The sequence below is a fragment of the Temnothorax longispinosus genome, chromosome 6 (assembly GCF_030848805.1).
Source record: "Temnothorax longispinosus isolate EJ_2023e chromosome 6, Tlon_JGU_v1, whole genome shotgun sequence".
Lineage (NCBI taxonomy): Eukaryota > Metazoa > Arthropoda > Insecta > Hymenoptera > Formicidae > Temnothorax > Temnothorax longispinosus.
In genome coordinates, this window is record NC_092363.1 from 18,087,707 (window position 1) to 18,105,713 (window position 18,007).

Below are 18,007 nucleotides of genomic sequence, written 5' to 3' on the forward strand. Positions count from 1 at the left end.
ACTACAGACAACAGACGTAATATCAATTTCGAATAGATACACACTCACGCACCACTTTCACGTGCTTTTCTCTCGAAAGCTACGCAGGCACTCGAGAAAACAATATTATTTTTTACGTGCTTTTTCACGAAGAATCATCCCCCTGTTACCATGATTTACCGAACACTCTGCATGACACAGTACGAAATAGTAATTGGACATGTATTGTAAGCGGTTACTATAGCCATGTTGGCGATGTTGGCGGTTAACGAGTAACGTGAAAACATTAACGTTCCAGCCTAATGGTCCTGATTTCGTCGCCATCCGAGACATAATGCGAGTATGCGAGAGAGCCTACGTAAGGGTTGGCTCGCGACTCACTCCCGGTGTAAGAGTCTCTCTACACCCTCTCGATCAATATTCCGTCCAGTGGCGTAGCACCGTTTCTTTTTCGCGTACCTACATTACAATTTCGTTTGCCTCCGAAAATGCGATCCTACGATTATTGAGAACATCGTGACGCGACAACGTGAATGCCAGTCAGCGTTCCAGTTTTACAAATTATCTAATTAGAGATAAATGAGATAACAAAAGGACTGACCGAAGGTACATTCTAAATATTGTATATAAGCCTCTAATGAAATATAGAGGTTCTTGTTTCGAAATCTCTCGTTTCGTTTTTAAAACACCAAATATTCTTATACGTTGCACACGTAAGATAGTACATTATTATGCCATTATATTATTGCAGTATGCATTAATTTGCATCGCATGGTATTTAAGGATTAAAATGCTATTTTAATTCTTGTTATTTATATAAGATCAATCTTTTGCTATTTGAAGCGCATCTAAGAAATTACATAGGTAGTTCTACTTTAACGTCATCAGATTCTGATTTTACATGAGAATCCTTGTCAATCGTATGAAAGATATAGTCATCAGAGAATTATATAAAACGATGTTTGCTGAAATTCTGATTTTACATGAAAATCCTTGTAAATCGTCTAAAAGATACATAGTCAGAGAATTATATAAAGGCGATGTTTGCTGAAATACGTCAGAAAATGATTAGGTACCCGAGCCCTTTTGATACCTCGTGTAATTTTACATGGAATATTCCTGCGAGCCTTTGGAGAATTTTTCGAGTATATTTACACGGCGTAACGCGCGGCACGATTTGTACAAGTTCCGATATTTTCGAGCGAAATTACATTTGCATAAGCCACACAGCCGTTGGGGGCAAATTCGCTATACTGCCAGTCAGGATATTTAATTGGAGAACCGTCACGCAACGCAACTGTCAATGGGGAAAATCTCTCTCCCGATAACGCGATTAAATTTCGCGGCCAATTGCCGTGACGCAAATTGGTGGACGACATATGGCTAAACAGGGATTCTTGATGATTACCGTCCGCCATATATTACAAAGCACGTACCTATACACACTCCCCGCATCTTCTGTGCAAACGTAACGCTGCCACGGTCGTGATTAAAGCAGTACGTCATTCTGATTTTAATGAGATTTGCGCAACGGCTATTAGTTAAATTATCGAACGGGTGCGGCACGTTTCGACGGCTTTCTAAATTATCCGGCGATAATCTCGATCGAATAACTTTATGGCGCAATTAATACGAATCGCTTTAGTATTGTTTGCAAGTGCAAGTAATGCACTCTATTTAGGACGAAAATACTTTTTGACTGTATAACATACTCTGGCGTATACGTATCCGGAGGATTTTGTTCCGGAAGTTATTTCGCGCTCGCGATGGAATTTTACAAATTTTATTTCGCGCGAAGTGTTTTCAAGTTTCGGAATGTGCAACCGATACCTATACGTGAAACGTACACCTCGCAACAATGGGAAATACAACAAAATAGTAGCTTACGTTGGAGTTTGGCTCTTGATCATTCATATCGATTTCGTATGAGAGAGAACTTTGTTATATAAGCTACTCTTCTCTCCGAAATAAACTGCGTTAACAATGGTAAAATGCAATAAATTCAGGATTTATACGGCGTATGGATATGCGTTATTCAAAAGCCTGCGTAGACCCGTAAATAGATTATATTGTGTAAATGGATGTGCAACTTTTGAGTATCGTGACATTTTTATGGAATCCATGGACGCGTAATAAAAATTTCATTATCTTCATTTCTGATAGTTGTCGAGCATTCTCCCTATGACACGTGTTGTTTGCTTTTTTCATCGTGCGTGTTTGTGTACGCACACCCTGTGTGATGTAATTCACACAATAAATAGTAACCGACAATGAAACTGAAGATTGGCGCGGGTCCATATTTTTTATCGTGTATTTATCTGATTTCAATTTGCTTCTGTAAAATTATTTTTATTACTGAGGTAGAGTTTGTTTTAACGGAACGTAGAAATATAAACGCGCAATCACCATGCGTTTGATGTGCATACACAAGTTTCATAATAACAGCTTTTCTTCTGCAAGCAGTTATGCCCGGTTAAATATCGCAGGCAGGAAATTGCACGTGCATTTGTTTCGATGAATAAACTAATAAGCTAGTTTAAAATAGAGTGCAATCAGAAGCAGAAGCGGTTAAGATACCATGTAATGCGATAGCTGTATCGATGGTCTTGTTTTCAATTTGTTACAGTGTTCTTCCACCGGAGCATCATATTCGATGGGTTTGGCGCTTGGAATACTCTCCGGAGATCCCTTTCATCGCTGGGAGAATGGGAGGAGATCAGATGCATCATAAAGTAGAGGTGAGATTACATTGGCAAAGATAACATTGCGTCAGAGCGGAGAGGGTATTCCGACGGAAATTGAAGTTGTCAACATTGAAATAGAAAATTATAAATTATCTTTTTAGAAATATTAAATGGAACTTTTTTCTTTATACTACGCGATGAATAGAATAGCGCGGTTTTTCGTTCGTTTGATAATGTATGATTTAACTTTAAGAGACATTTATTTAACAATAATTACGAGGAAAATGAATAAGCAATGTTATCTTTTTATAATGCTGTTCTGCTTTTATTGAATATTATGTGATTAATGCATTTTGGCTAAATTTGACTTCGCATTTATTTAGTTATATATATTATATTAAATTAGTTGTTTTATTTCGAGATTTAATTAAAATTTTATTCAATAAAAACATATCAATTTGTACAGTAATGTAGAGGCCCTCCACCACCCCCGCCAACTCTATCGGCGGTCCTCTTTTTTTTGGATATGTGCTTTTTTATTTATTCCTTTTCTTGTCGTACAATGTACAATATATAACAAATGTATAATATTACAATTTATAATTTTTCAATTTATTTGACATAAAAAAATAGAAAGTATATGTACAGAATTATAAACAGAATGTACAGAACAAAAAATTTGAATTGAGATATTTACATACATATTTATTATTATGAGATATTACATTTATTGTGATATTACATTTATATAAAATACAATAAATTTATATAAAATATATTACAAAAAATTCGCTTTTGAGATAATTACATTTATATAAAATACAATAAATTTATATAAAATACATTGCACATAATTTACACTTTTGACATATTTTTATATTATAAATCCATACATTTGAGATAGTTTACTGATGCCAGATTACACGAAAACGTTCGAAATAAGTATAATAATACTGAAATTCACTATTTTTTTATCAGATATTTGACTATTGCAAATATTTCCAAAAATAACGGTTAAAATTTTTATTATTAAAATTTTGTTATATTATAGAAAAAAAACGAGAAATTTTGAGGTTTAAATCAACGATCAAATAAAAAAGAAAAAAAAACTATAATCTGAAATTCGCACTATTAAACACGGCGAATAAATTAACCGATGATATTCTCGATATTTCGGGTAATTTCTGTGTGTAACGCGAATAAAAAAAAATCACGTTATCACCGCGTTTAGGAAAGAGATAACTGATAAAGAATAAAAATTGATAAATATTCTAAAAATCTACAAAATTGGCGAAAACTTATTAAAAGCGTTAATTTAGCGAATTTTATATTATTATACGTCTTCTATCGATTTCGTGTGATATATTTGGCATTAGCATTACATAATTTCTTTGTTACAAAATAATTTCACTTATAATTAATATTACATATAGTTAAGTAACATTATATATATAATATTACATAATTTTTCAATACATTCTAGAATTACATAGTATGTAATAAATTAAAAATTTATTACATAATTAGTAACATGACAATTAAATAATATTATATAATATTACGTTTACGTAGCTACAATGTACTCGAGATTTACATAATTTATGACATATAGTTATACTACATAGTTATACTATACATATATATAATAATATTACAAATTATAATCCTACCTACCCGGACTTTTAACTCTATATATGTATTTTCCTACCATATTTTTATATATTCCTATTTTTACCTAACCATATTTCTATTTACCTAACATATTCCTACTGACCCGTATTTATTAATTTATTTTATTTATTATTATTACTTAGTCGCGATCGCGATTAGGAGAATGTGTGTAATACTTTTAAAAGGGAAATTTTTAATTCGCGGTTAATTATGAGTAGTTGGAGACGTTACCTTTTCGTCTCCGATTACATATGCACATTTGTGCAAGAAATATCATCTTACCTGTTGTACGTATTGTTGGTGGTGGCTACAACCGGTGTGTAGACAGGAAGGAAAACCCCTTCTATTGCCGGCTGATCATAGCCGGCAAATGAGCGTAATTGTTACGCTCTTTCCCTCGCTGCGCGAAACACGACCGCGTCGCGAAGGGCCATAGCAATTAAACTAATTAATTATGTTCAAAATCTATTTATTACCTTGAATATATACTATACACGCGTGATTACATTTACTATAAATACGATATAATCAGAAATGTTTAATTTTAATAAAAGTCTTTCAATGAACCGCGTATAATTCAAATAAACTCGATTACTTTTCGCGAATGGAACTTTACTTTAGAATATAAACATGCAAGATTAATAATACGAAGTAAATGAATAAAAATTGATAAACTGAGCAAATCTAAGGCCCATATTTTCGATTTATCGTTTCGAATCGAGTCTCACCTCAAGAGGGTGAGAAATAAAGAATTGATGACGTGAGATCCAAAAGAGATAATATATAAATTTCCCGGATAAATATTCACATTAGTACAATATTGTGCTAATGTGAATATTTCATGCACGCGAGCGAACATAATTTGAATTTCGATAGCTACATCTTATTACTACACATTGCACGTGTAATCCCTGTATTAAAAATAAATATTACATTCCTCAAAATCAAGTGTTTAAATTAACGCAAAATTGATCAACTTTAAAATATCGCTGCAAAAGTTTTTTTGTTTCGCGAGACAACATTTATTGGATCTCACGTCATATTGCTTTAACTGGTATAAAAACCAGTTATCAATACATATGAATAGACTGTGAAAGTTTAGGCTAAAATTGGTACGTCATAGGAACAAATAATTTCAGTTAATGATCGTGAACACATACACGATTTTGTAAAATAGAATAATAGATTATATGAATTATATATGTTAGATTATAAAAATTATACTAAATGTCTAAAATATTGCAAGACATTTTTTTATTTTCTCTAAGTATATACATTGTATTCTTGTACCAATTTATATAATATTTAATCCTGGAAGATATTTGGGAAGAGGGAAGATGGGAGAGAATAAAACAAAGTACTCTGTTAACAAATATTACCTATTTCGTTCTGTCAATGTAATTAAATGCAATCAATGCAATACCAATTGTATTTATTTATTTATTTATACTATTTATTTATCCTACTTATTTTATTTTTGTTTAATTATATATATATTTATATTATTGGTGACAGAATACATAATAAATTTATTTAATACATGAAATTTATCCAGGATTAAATGTTAAATCCTAATCTGTTCCAGTTAATCCATTTTAAGGCAACGGATCTATGAAATATAATATTAGTAATAATTTATTGTTATAAAACTTGACACAAGCGTTTCCGTAATACATTCGACGTAATTGTCATAGATCCGTTACCTCGGTTATAAAAATTTATTTATCACTCACCGACTGATGCGCAACAGCGGAGTTATTCTGCAACGTCGCTACGGTGATTCTGTAACAAACAAATATAAAATCCAAATTAAAGCAGAGCAGAAAAGAGACAATATTAAAAAAAAAATAATTACTGAACACATATAACACTGAACTCTATATTTTCATTCTTTAACACAATTATTGACTGGCAGTAAATGCTACTTATTCGTAAATGCTATATCGAAGTAAATGTTACTTATTCGGTTAATTCTTTAAGTAAATATTTAATAAAATAATTGCGTAATTTTTTAAGACTCTATCTATTGAATACATTAAGCTTCTAGGATTTAAAAATAAAAATCTTTTCCTCCAATTTTTATTTTCTAAATAACTATTCAACCAAAAAGACGTATTATACCTTCTGCATAAGGTATAATAAAAAGATAAGATGTAAAAATCAATTATACTTACCGCATGTTGCTCCGCCGGCGCCTGATGCCTCTCTCTGGCCGCCTCCTCCTCTCAGGCTGCTCGGGATGTCAGGTCCGCAGGTCCTTGGCGCAACACTCGCGAAAACGCGGGTAATTACAATCGCGCGATACTACACGGCACTCCCGTGAATTGAATCTAATTAAAATGCGATCCCCGAACGCGATACAGCGCGCGACTTCATTCGCGAGAAATAACCGCGTTGTCAACGCGTTCGGGGGAGGATAACTGGCCCGACGATTTGACCAGATCAAAGTCCCTCCGCCGAGTGGTACGTCGGTTAGTATCATCTGACACAGAGAAGAACAATCTTGATGGCGGAGAGCGAGCTGAGTGTACTCTGATTTCTTTCGGGACCCACGAGATCAATTCACAAAGGAAAGTTAAGCGGCCGGTTAAACGTCAAAGACCTCGCTGCAGGAGAGAACAAATCCCGGGTCTTCCAGACCGCTCCCGATAGCGGTCATTTTGGCAGCGAATCAACGACAGAGTCACCTTTTTTTTCTTAATTAAATCTGCATAACGCGATTGTTACGCGAGATTGTTACAAATTTCGCGCGAGAATATATATGTTCTCCCATTGTTAAAAAACACATTTCTTTTTATTGGATAATAAATGAGATAGAACGATCCTTATGGAAAGATGGTTACGAATAAATATCTTTTTAAGAAGAGAAATAAAATACATGCATTTCTCGTTGTAGGTTATATGCGGGGGCACAAATAATTCTCGGGTACCAACCGTTCGAGACAAATCGAAACCGATAACAAGCGGATTTAAAAAAATACGAATTAAACGTTTAAAAAGTTTGTCAATTTTTCGGTTATAGCTGTTAAGTTCAAATTTGCATTTAGATAATTGAAGTTATTAATATCCGATTGATATCGGGGTACCCATTCGACTTGTCTCGAATTTGTTAAGTGCTCGCACATTTTTTAATTACATTCACCGTGATACTAAACGAAAAAGTACACATCACTTTCGCGAATTATGCAAAGTGAATTGTACGAAGTTATAATCTTTATTTATTAAATAAAATTTCACCGTTCATGCATGTATTTTACTAATAAAAATTCTAAATTTAATTAAAAAAATTAATCTTGTGGAATGGCAGGATCCCCAGCACCTAGAAGTAGTTTCTTAAAAGAAACTAAAGGTTAAATCCTAAAACTGAAATATATATATTCGTAACCACACAATAACCATTGAAACAGAAACGAGCAAACTGTTTGTAAATTAAAATTCTTCAATTGACAATTAATCGTTCTATTCATGTTCACTGTTAAGTATTATTATCATTAAAATAAAACTGACACTGTTATTAATATCAAGGGAGGAACACATAATAAAAAATGAAAGAAAGACGAAAATCTTTCAAAATACATATCAAGAGACACGTAGTGTCTCGCGCCAAGTATACGCGAAGCGAGACCGCACCATGGACCGTCGTGGAACACAAATGATAGTCGTCGTTGATTCATTGCCAAAATGACAGCCTCCGGGAACCGCCGAGAAAACCAGGGTTTAATTCCAGCCCTGTAACGGGAATCTCCAGCTTTCGACGGTACACCGAACTAGGCGTCGTGGATGGATCCCGTGGGAAACCGACGAGAAATAACTCTTCACTATGAAGATTATTACGACTCCCCGCCGCTGGTACGAACGCGCTCGTCCACCTGACGCGAGGGACAGCGATAAGGTCCCATCGCCGAGTCGGCGATCGCGCCCGAGAACGTGGAAAGAACGCGGTTATATGCTAATTACTTTACTACAGTCGCGCCACGGTATTCCCGAAAACCCGACGACTTTGAACGGCACTCTTGAAAGCGCGACGCGACGAGCCGTTTTTATACGATCGGCGGCGAAGTGCAATGGGTACCTTTGGCTTCCCCGTCGTCAGAGTGCAGAGTTCTTATTATGAAAATTTTCATTCATTTTGAAAAGTTCCATAATATGTGCCCTGAACACCTCGAGGTACTGAGCCCCTCCACCATCTGCAAGGTCGTACCCAGTGGGAGGGGATTTTATATCATGACAAAAAGCCGTGTATTTTTCGGTAATCAAAAAATGAGTACCGAACGTATACGTATAAGTAAGGCGCCGCTTTTATAAGATAATTATCGCGTAAATACATCGCGATAGAAAGACAATTTCGCGCGACACTTTTGTAGGCCTCCCGAAGTTATTAAAATTAAGAAAACGCTAATAATTACGATCGCACGAAACTTTGCATCCCCGAAAATGCGACGCGAGGATTCACTTGTACGATCGGGGCGGTGATTTAAAGTCAGATAGAAGTCTTTGAACGAATGGTGCTGCTGTGTTAACATACAATTGCTTTTCCCGTCTTTCGGTTTTTCCTTTCGGTTCTCAAACTGCTACTCTATCGTTATACCAAAGTCGTACCCGTTTGAGGGTTTATCGCCGGCGAGAAACCATGCAATAGCTTTTTTTTTCGAAAATGAGCACCGAGTTTCGTATGCCAGCACGTTCGTCGTTGGTACGAAATATTTAATAATGTAAAACATATATCAAATATATTTTATTTAACGTATTATAATTAATTATGGTAGCACACTGATCACGCGTGGCTCGCGATGCTACCTCTTCGCTCGAGCGTCGCCGTAAGAATGCCGCGGCAAAGTCGTAGCCTACCCGCCTAACCCGCCGCGAGTAAACAAAACAATTAAGCGCTCGAGCTGGCGCGTGAACTGTTATGTTACTACGTCACACGCAACGAAATATTTAAACTTACAAAACGAATAATAATGTACGGTGTGTGCGTTTAATACGTATCTCGTGTATTTCAAAGTAAATTCGGTACGTTCATATGGGATTTCCCTCGCGTATATTACTCTTCTATTTTATCAACTCGTTTACATCGCCTAACGAAAAACGTTTTAAATTAATTTAAAAAATGCGCAAGATACGACTGAATAGTGCGTTTTAGAATATTCCGTATAAGTCTCGTATTAAATTTTGTGTGAACAGACAAATATTTACGCGTATAACTCGACGTCGATCAGAGTAATTGTCACCCTGAAAAATGTCTCTTGTCAATGCGAAACTCGATAGCGAGTCACAAAGTCAATCAATTATGTTTACGATGTCACGTCGATGTTTTATCCCGCTGATTTATTCACGCTCGACCGAGCTCGACTTCGGTCCATGCCCTTTATTGCGGAGCTTCATCCACGGAAGACGGTAGCGCGCGGTAACGACTTTATTAGGGTTATCGACGTGCACACGTGCCTCACCCTCTGACATTTCAACTCTTGGCATGTTCGTTATGGAAAGTGGGGCCTGGCCGACGCCCGGCGCCCGACGCCGCGCCGCGCCGCGCCGGCAGTCGCGGTAGCTAATTGCTAATTATCTTACGGTTTTAATCAATCAGTCAGAACGACACATTGTGCAGTTCATGGTAGATGTTGCGCAACCGCCGCAATACCTTCACCGTAATCAAGTCCAGATCGTTCGTATAATTGGCCGATTACGTGATCCCGTCGTTACGCGCCCGTCGCGTCGGTTACTCCCGTCGCACGCTCGTTACAGTATTATGTGAACTTCATTATTCCGCGCTCGCTGTAATTCAGCGGATACAAGGGTGAATCTGCGCCCCGGATCGGCGCGAGAAAGCGGTTTTCGTGTTGTTATAAGCGTTATCGCACATCCCTCTCTCTTTCTCTCTCTTCCTCCCTCCCTTCCTCTCTCTCTCTCTCTCTCTCTCTCTCTCTCTTTCGCCGGCGAAATTGCAGCCTGGCGTCCTGAAGATATATTTCACGCCTTGTTGCGAGTAAGTGGCTTCTTCCACGCAGGATTAATGCCGTAACGCGCGCTACGCGTTATGCATAGCATATAAAACCTGCCGCTAATTTATTTTTCAGAAAATGTTGGAGACGCACGTATAAAGTAGCGTTATTACTCAGACAGCGCATCTAAGGGATGTTGCAAAGAAGTTTGTAAAAATGTCTCAGACGCTTCTCGCGCCGTTTGGACCTTCGTCCGTTATGCGCGAAATATCGAGAAGGAAGATTTAATTAAATATGGCGAGTGCTACGTAATCAGATAAAATATTCTTTACTTTCTTACTTAATTATACTTCATGCTGTACTATATTTAGATTTTCTAACTTGTGCCTACATGGAATCGATCGTTCTGTCGGCCAGTCCAAAGAGTAAAAAATGAGAGATGCTTAAATAATACCTTCTAAACTTCTTTACGATATCGCATTTTTGCCTGGAGACACACTTAAACAACTCAATCGAGCGAGAGAGAATAAAAAAGTTCGTCACAAAAATAAGCCTTCTAGATTTGTAAATGCGATGATGACACGCGTAAATCTGTTCCTCTGATTGAAGCACACGTTATTTCGCATTTTACAACACGGTCTCTATTTCTTTACGAGTACTTTAAAGGAAGAAATAGTTTTCATGAATAATACTCTAGAACTTGAAAGAAAATCTGAATATTGAAATATACAATGGACTTGATTCACACGAGGTACTCCCCTGTATTTAAATGCTTGTGCTAATTAATGAACTATGAAGTTCGACAGGTATTTTAAAGTTTGGTTCGAGATAGATATCTGTTCCCCATATTCTTACGCGTGAACGACGTAATTTGCGATGTGGGAGCAACTCGGGGAAAAAATGTAATAAAATCGCTGTATTAACGGGCGTATGAAGCGTTCGACCTGTTTTAGTTGAAACTCTCGATATATTGGTTTAAGTTCCTAAACCGCCACACGGCCACGAAGTTGCTAATTAATCTCTGCGTTCTGTACTCGACCCAGTTACGATAGTCAGGTACTCAGCAGCGATCATGCCATAACCTTCTGGCCCACTTTCGACAATGTGTAAAAAGCGGGGATTACTCTCCCATATTAAATGCGCATCTCGCGGTGAGAGCGCGAAAGGGAAGGATAGAGGAAGAGGGACGGAGAGAGGGCCTGTGTATCCTGGGATTCTTACCACATCGAGGACAAAAAGAAGCGAGTGAAAAGCGGGTTTCGCAAGATTATTGTTAGATGCTAGTCAGTAGCGGATTATCCATCGGGCGCGCGCTTAAAATCTTAAACATCTGTACAGGACTGGACAACCAATTCTCTAAAAAGATCATAATTGCAAAGTTTTAGGTAAATCACCGTCGATGATTTTGAGATACTTTGAATGGATAATTTAACCCGGAAACGGATGCGGGTGAATTTTACAGTATCGAAAAAATAAAACTCATGTCACAGTAATTTTAATGTGCTTCTTTCGTTTTACAAATATTTTTTGGTCTCAAAATGTTGAGTGAATCTATGTACAAATTGTTCTCAAATACTAATAAATTATAGAATAATCAAAAATAGGTAATATGTAATTAATAACAATTACTTTTAATTAGAGTGTAAAAATCACCCCATAGGTGACCATTTACGAAAGAAAAAAAAATCAGGCGCCCGTTTCCGGGTTAAAAGATAAAAAGCTCGGGGGAAATTCGCATGACATTCATAAAAATACACAGAAAGTGTCGAATTAATTCGCAAATTGACAGACCGATTATGGGTAATTTACTTTATTTGTGAAAACGATTTGTATGCAAATCGCCGTGTATCACGATGCACAATTGTATTTGCGGTATTTGCTAATCTTATCAATGTTTCGGCACGCTATCAGTCTCAATCGTGTCACGTCGGTGAACACGTCATCGTGCAGTTTGACTTCCGCGAATTAAGTGAATTGCCCGTAATTTCTCTGTCAATTTGATTTGCGAATCTATATTAAGCGGATGAACTGTACTCCGTCTATTTTTATACGTATTGTATACTTCCCTAGATCTATCGAATCTGTGTCTCTATCGAAATAGAGACACGCGGACTTATTCAATTTAATTATGCTCATTCTCCTCCGCATCGCGCCGCCGCGCCGCCTCCAGGGTCTTAAAATACCTCGATCCGTCATTGAAGCGCTCGCATCTCTCTTCGGTTTCCTTTCCCACATGTCAGTCGCGAGAATGAAAACGTCTCCGCTAATTGCCGCGCATCATTCCCTCGCACTTGCAAATTATTCACGTCATTCTGCGTACGTGGAGATCGCAAAATATGTTGGCTAAACGCGGAGTCTCACGCGAAGGGACTCATTGCTCGCGCGCCAGCAAGTGATTCGATCACGCGCGGACTTTTCGTATTCCCGACGTGTCCCGCCGAGCTCGGTCGCTTGTTATTTTTTTCTGGCTCGATGAATATTCGGATATCCGTAGGGGAGGGTTTGTTTCTCGCCGCGTGAAAGTGGGATATGTCGCGGGTGAGGCGGGAACGACCCGCTCGGTTGCGAACGATTGCGAACGGCCGGCGGGGCGTCTAGACGCCGCGGCGCCTGTTTTCAAGCATCAAATGCTTGCGGAAATGCGGTCGATGCTTGGAGCTTGGAGCTTTCTTGCCTTCCCCCGAGCTTTCGTTGCAGAGATTTCGCTGGCGCCACACCGTACGCGTTTGGCCGTAGTTTCTCAAACAGCTAGCTTAAAAAACTGCGAAATCTAGTCGACAGAACAAAAAAATTGACGTTTATATCACAATTTGTATTATTACAAGAGGTTTCTTTGAAAGACATAATGTCACATTAGATAACTCGACAATTTCTCTTATAACGCGTCTTTAAATTTGCAGCTTTCTTAAAGTGCAGTTTCTTCGTGACGCTTGCCTGTATTTTTTGTCGGCGTGGAGGTAAAAGAAAGCATAACTTTATCGCTTAAATAAAATCAATAATAATCCATTAGTAATAATCCATATTACAACATGCTTTTTAAATTAATATTATGATGGATTTATTATCTTTCAATTATAGAGAGTAATGAATCCATCATAATGTTAATTTAAAAAATGTGCTGTAATATTAAAAATATTGAAACTCTAATGGAACATTATTGATTTTATTTAACCGATAAAGTCATACTTTCAGCGATATCAATTTATTACGCGCCGCTTATTCGCAGGGGTGCCAAAATCTTCGTGGGCGCGACACAACACGTCGTCTTTCTCGCATTTCGAGATTTTTTGCCATTATCCTTTATCTCGTAGAATTTCATTCGCTCGATTAAATCGAATGAAAACCGGTGGCGCCTCGTACGTGACGTTCTCGAGAGCGAAGAGGACGGGCAATTTTTTTAATCAGGCAAATGTGGGTTCTCGCGAATCGCGACGGTGCACTAAGGGCGCCCACTGAGTAGGTCGGGTCGATTTTAATCTCTGTAAGAAACCCGGAGGAGAGAATACGCGCTCATATTCAGATTGAAAATGTTACGTCGCGATTGCACGTGTGCTGCATGCGATTGAAATGCATTTAATGGACGGCGGTGCTGCGCTTGAAGGCTGCAGGCCGGTTATAACCGAAGTCAAATGTTTTGTGCCGTCACCGTCACCTCTCCCGTCGTGTGTCTCCCGTTTATGACAGATAGACCCGATAGATCGTCATCGGACAATAATTCGCGATACTCGAATTACCTCGATCGCTCGTAAGTCGGGCGTTAATAGAACGCTTCGCGCATAAAAGCTTCCACGCTAAATAGACCAGAATGATACGACGTTATCGAAAATAAAAAATGAACAAGATTGGAGAGACAAAAGCAGAATAAGAGAATAAGGAGAGATGAATGAAGAGGCATTTCTCATTAATAATACCACGTAGGTGTTATTACCGATCTCCCTCGCTCCCCGTCTCTCTTCCCTGAAAATTCTAACCGTCGTGAATCCGCACGCTATCTGAATCTTTCGGCGGCGCTTAACTGCATCATTTACAAGGCTCGCTCGTCCTAAATGGACGTAAAATTTCGCGAATGCGCGGCGTCGAAGTGAAACGAGAGCAGAGCGTCGCACAGATTAAAGAACATAAAACTTGGTCGGGCGGGAGGGGAGGGGGGGTAATAAAGCATCACTCCCTCCTATCCCGTTCCTTCTTCTTTCTTTTCCCCTTTCTATCCCGGGAGCTCTCGCCTTACGGTCTAACGGGCAGTTTTGCGCCACCGACGTCTCGTTTCTCTCGCCGGGCGCTTGAATTACGACGAGTTTTCCGCCTTACTGTCCATTTACCGCGTGCTCGCGTGCCACAGGTACCTAATACCGCTCTATAGTCGGGCCGGCCGGGGGGAAACCACGTAAAAAAAGCTAGCGCAGTGAATTCCCGGATACTTTCAGCAGTATTTACGGTGTGACCGCCCCCGCAGAATTTATTTAATTACCGCGCGTGACCCGCGTGTGGCGGCACACACTGCTTTATTAGAGTTTATGCCAATTTTCACGCGCTTCGGCGCGCGAGCGGAACCACAATACCGATATCAATCACACGATATAGGATCGACATCGTTATATTGGAATTTTTGGCTCCGTGGCGCAACCGCGCTTTAATCAAACTCGAAGTTCGCCGAAATTCTGTAAAGATATTTCCGATCGATTGTAATTTAATGGTTATTTTTTTCTGTAATACTGGGCAGTAGCATTTTGTACGTTATATTTTTCTTTCTTTTTTTTTTATTAACAATGCTGTGACCAATAAACGGATTATCGTAGTTGATTGCATATCGCATAGCTATACGTCTATTCGATTTTGGTTGTGTAAAACAATGTTAAATAATATTAATCAGCTGACATATTGTAAAGGATCGAGTAAAACACGTACCTCTCCTCGGTTTATATTTGTAATGGATTTATAATCCCCCATAATTCTTATCTCCTTTTCGATAGAGTCATTAAAGTGCATGGGCTTTAAAAATATCGGTTTTTTTCCTGTTCGGATAACGCAAGGTAATGTGCAACACGAGTCTCCACTATATTGGCCGGCGCCATGAAAGAAAAGTCTAAAAGATACAGCTTTCTTGGATAGGGGGCTATACAGTTATGAATTATAATATCGCCTCTTGGTATACGACAATGGACTTTGAATGGCGCTGCTGCGGTGTAAAAAGTACGCGTGGCAATGTGGGATCAGAATAAAAAAATGGATAGAGACTGGGGCTTTATCTTAGTGAATGTGAAAGTTTCATCGAGCGTGACATTAAAACATAAAGCGACATTGTCATCTGGAATAGAGGCTCCTGGATGATAGTTGTCGGAAGGGGACAAATGCGTCGTTAACGCCGACACGTTTAATGAGGGTACTTTCGCAACGTGGGAGTTCACGTTTAACCTTAACGTCCACGCGTGTTTAATTCAGGTGAACGTCAATGCGTTATTTATTGTTACCATCTTAGGGACGATTTTAATAAAGTGACCCGTGCGTGCACCAAGGGTGACACTATAATTATTTTTCGCGGAAATCAGATAATCGAGGGAGAAAATCGAATTGCTGAGCCCGAATCTTAAGCCGAATGAACAAATGCGCGAATGAATGGGCAAATATTTATTCATGTCCGTTCGCGTTTATTTGTTTCGTGGATTTATCTTTGCAAGGAATAACGATAGCGCACTTTCCGCTAATTTTGGAATATTCTGTACGTTACGTCTGTAATTTTCTTTGAGGACACTGTTATTCTCTTCTCGATAGAGAGAGAATAATAGAAGCATACTCTTGTCGTTATAAAAATACAATGCGCGTGAGCTAATAATTCTTATCGCTGCACATGTCGACGCAGCTTGACGACAGCAGGGTGGATAATACAGCGATAAGTAACGTATTGCACGTAACAAGATTTTCGCTCTCGAGACTGTCGCCGTGACAACGGCGAAATCCTCTGAATTAGGACGCAAGCTGGAAGGAAAACAATGGTGGTTTTGTCATTCGTGCGGCGTAAAAGCAGAGGGAAAAGAAAATCAAGGGTGCGCACATATTACGCACGCTCGACACCTCGAATGTCCTCGCTGCATTCAGGAACGAATGTTGCGTCCGGATATTTATTACCCCTTCGCGATTCTGTTTATTCGACTAAAGAAGTCGCTCGGATTGCACGTTTCGTTAGTATATCACAATTCTGACGTATCGATGTTTAATCTACGTATAACTATTAGAGAAAATTTATCGGGAATATAGATGACCAGCGCTGAAATTAATAAAGCTGCATCGATAAATTACGTTTAAACTTTTATTGTTAATCTATGAAATGAAAATCGAAGTAACTCGCTTACTAATTTGTTGATACAGAATATACCAATCATTTATAATGTCAGTTATTGTTTGAATAGCGTTGCCTATTTTTTTCCTATATATGAATAATCGTAACATCTATAATATATCTACGTTTTTTTACGCGAACATCAAAGTATTTACGACGCTTTAATGCATGTATGATCGGTGACGACTGAAGATTACAATTTCGATGTCAATGTATGCCAATGGATTTTCAAAGCTTCGCGTTTCGTTCTATAATTTTTATCCTAATTTCTATAGATAGAAAAAAAGATTGCGCTATTATCGAAGAATGTAGAATGTGTGAAGAGACTGACTCGCTCTAGGCTTCTCGTGCAGTTCGAAACCGAAGACGGGCCGAGAGCTCTTGTCGTAAAGACGGCAGGCTGGGAGTAACACGTGCGAAGCTAACATGTCCTCAGAGAGCCCGGGGGTTGTCTTCCTGTGTGTATGTGTATAGTATATAGCCGGCGTGTCTACAAGCATCCCTTTTCGTTATGCGCGCTGTATATGCACAATACACGCGCGCGTGTACACGTGTAAGCAGCTTCCGTTGAATCTTTTCCAGCTACAAAACGCCCACCCCCTGGCATACATATCTTGTAAGTACAAAACGCGCCTTAACCCACTCGCAAGCTCGGCATCTACATCGTGGAACGTTGTAAAGCGGGGCAAATAATATATCTCGGAAAGTATGAATTTTATAGACGAGAAGTATGAATTTTATTTTTAGACTTCCGAGAAAGTCATCGAATTATTAAAAAAACGCATGGTGATGGGTGTGTTTTAACATTCGTTTTAAGAAAGATTCGGTTTTCTTTTCCCAATAAAGTTTATATAAAAATCGAAACACGTTCAGCAACATTTTTTGTATATTCGTGTGCTTCTGAACGCGATGTACCCTTTCGTGCATTCCTTACTAAAAGTTATATTAACAGAAGGATATTCGCGAATAACTCCGTGTAGATACGATATATCCACATGCCATGTTTATATACGTTATGGAAGGTTGTCGTATGTATATTATACTTAGGAGGAACTGGGGTAAAACCGGGGTAAGCGGATCAAGTTGGGAATATTCGCTTATTTCGCGAGAGGTAGGGGAAACCTAATAAAAACGATGGAAAAAAATCGGAATGGCCGATGCGTGACGATATTTTAGACTAAATGTCGTGCACAAAAAATATATCGATTTTTTAATGAAATTCGGTAGTTTAATTTTTTTTATAAATTTAATCTTAAAAGTAAAAATTATTAAATTTTTTAAGTACGTTATTAGTTTAAAATCTATTATTTAAAACTTAATTTCGGGATATATTAAAAGCTCAAACGTTCGAAAGATTTTACTTTTACGACCACATAAAAAACGATAAAAAAGGATTA

The 18,007-nt window shown here is 38.2% G+C and overlaps 1 protein-coding gene across 1 annotated transcript in view; it reads left to right on the forward strand.

Annotated features, from left to right (window-relative positions):
- The first annotated feature begins 2,635 nt into the window (after window positions 1-2,635).
- Window positions 2,636-18,007, forward strand: part of LOC139814112 (uncharacterized) — an 86,145-nt gene continuing 70,773 nt past the window's right edge. The window contains exon 1 of the mRNA XM_071780122.1: window positions 2,636-2,717. The gene's annotated coding sequence lies outside the window, so the exon portion shown is untranslated. The remainder of the gene's footprint in view (window positions 2,718-18,007) is intronic.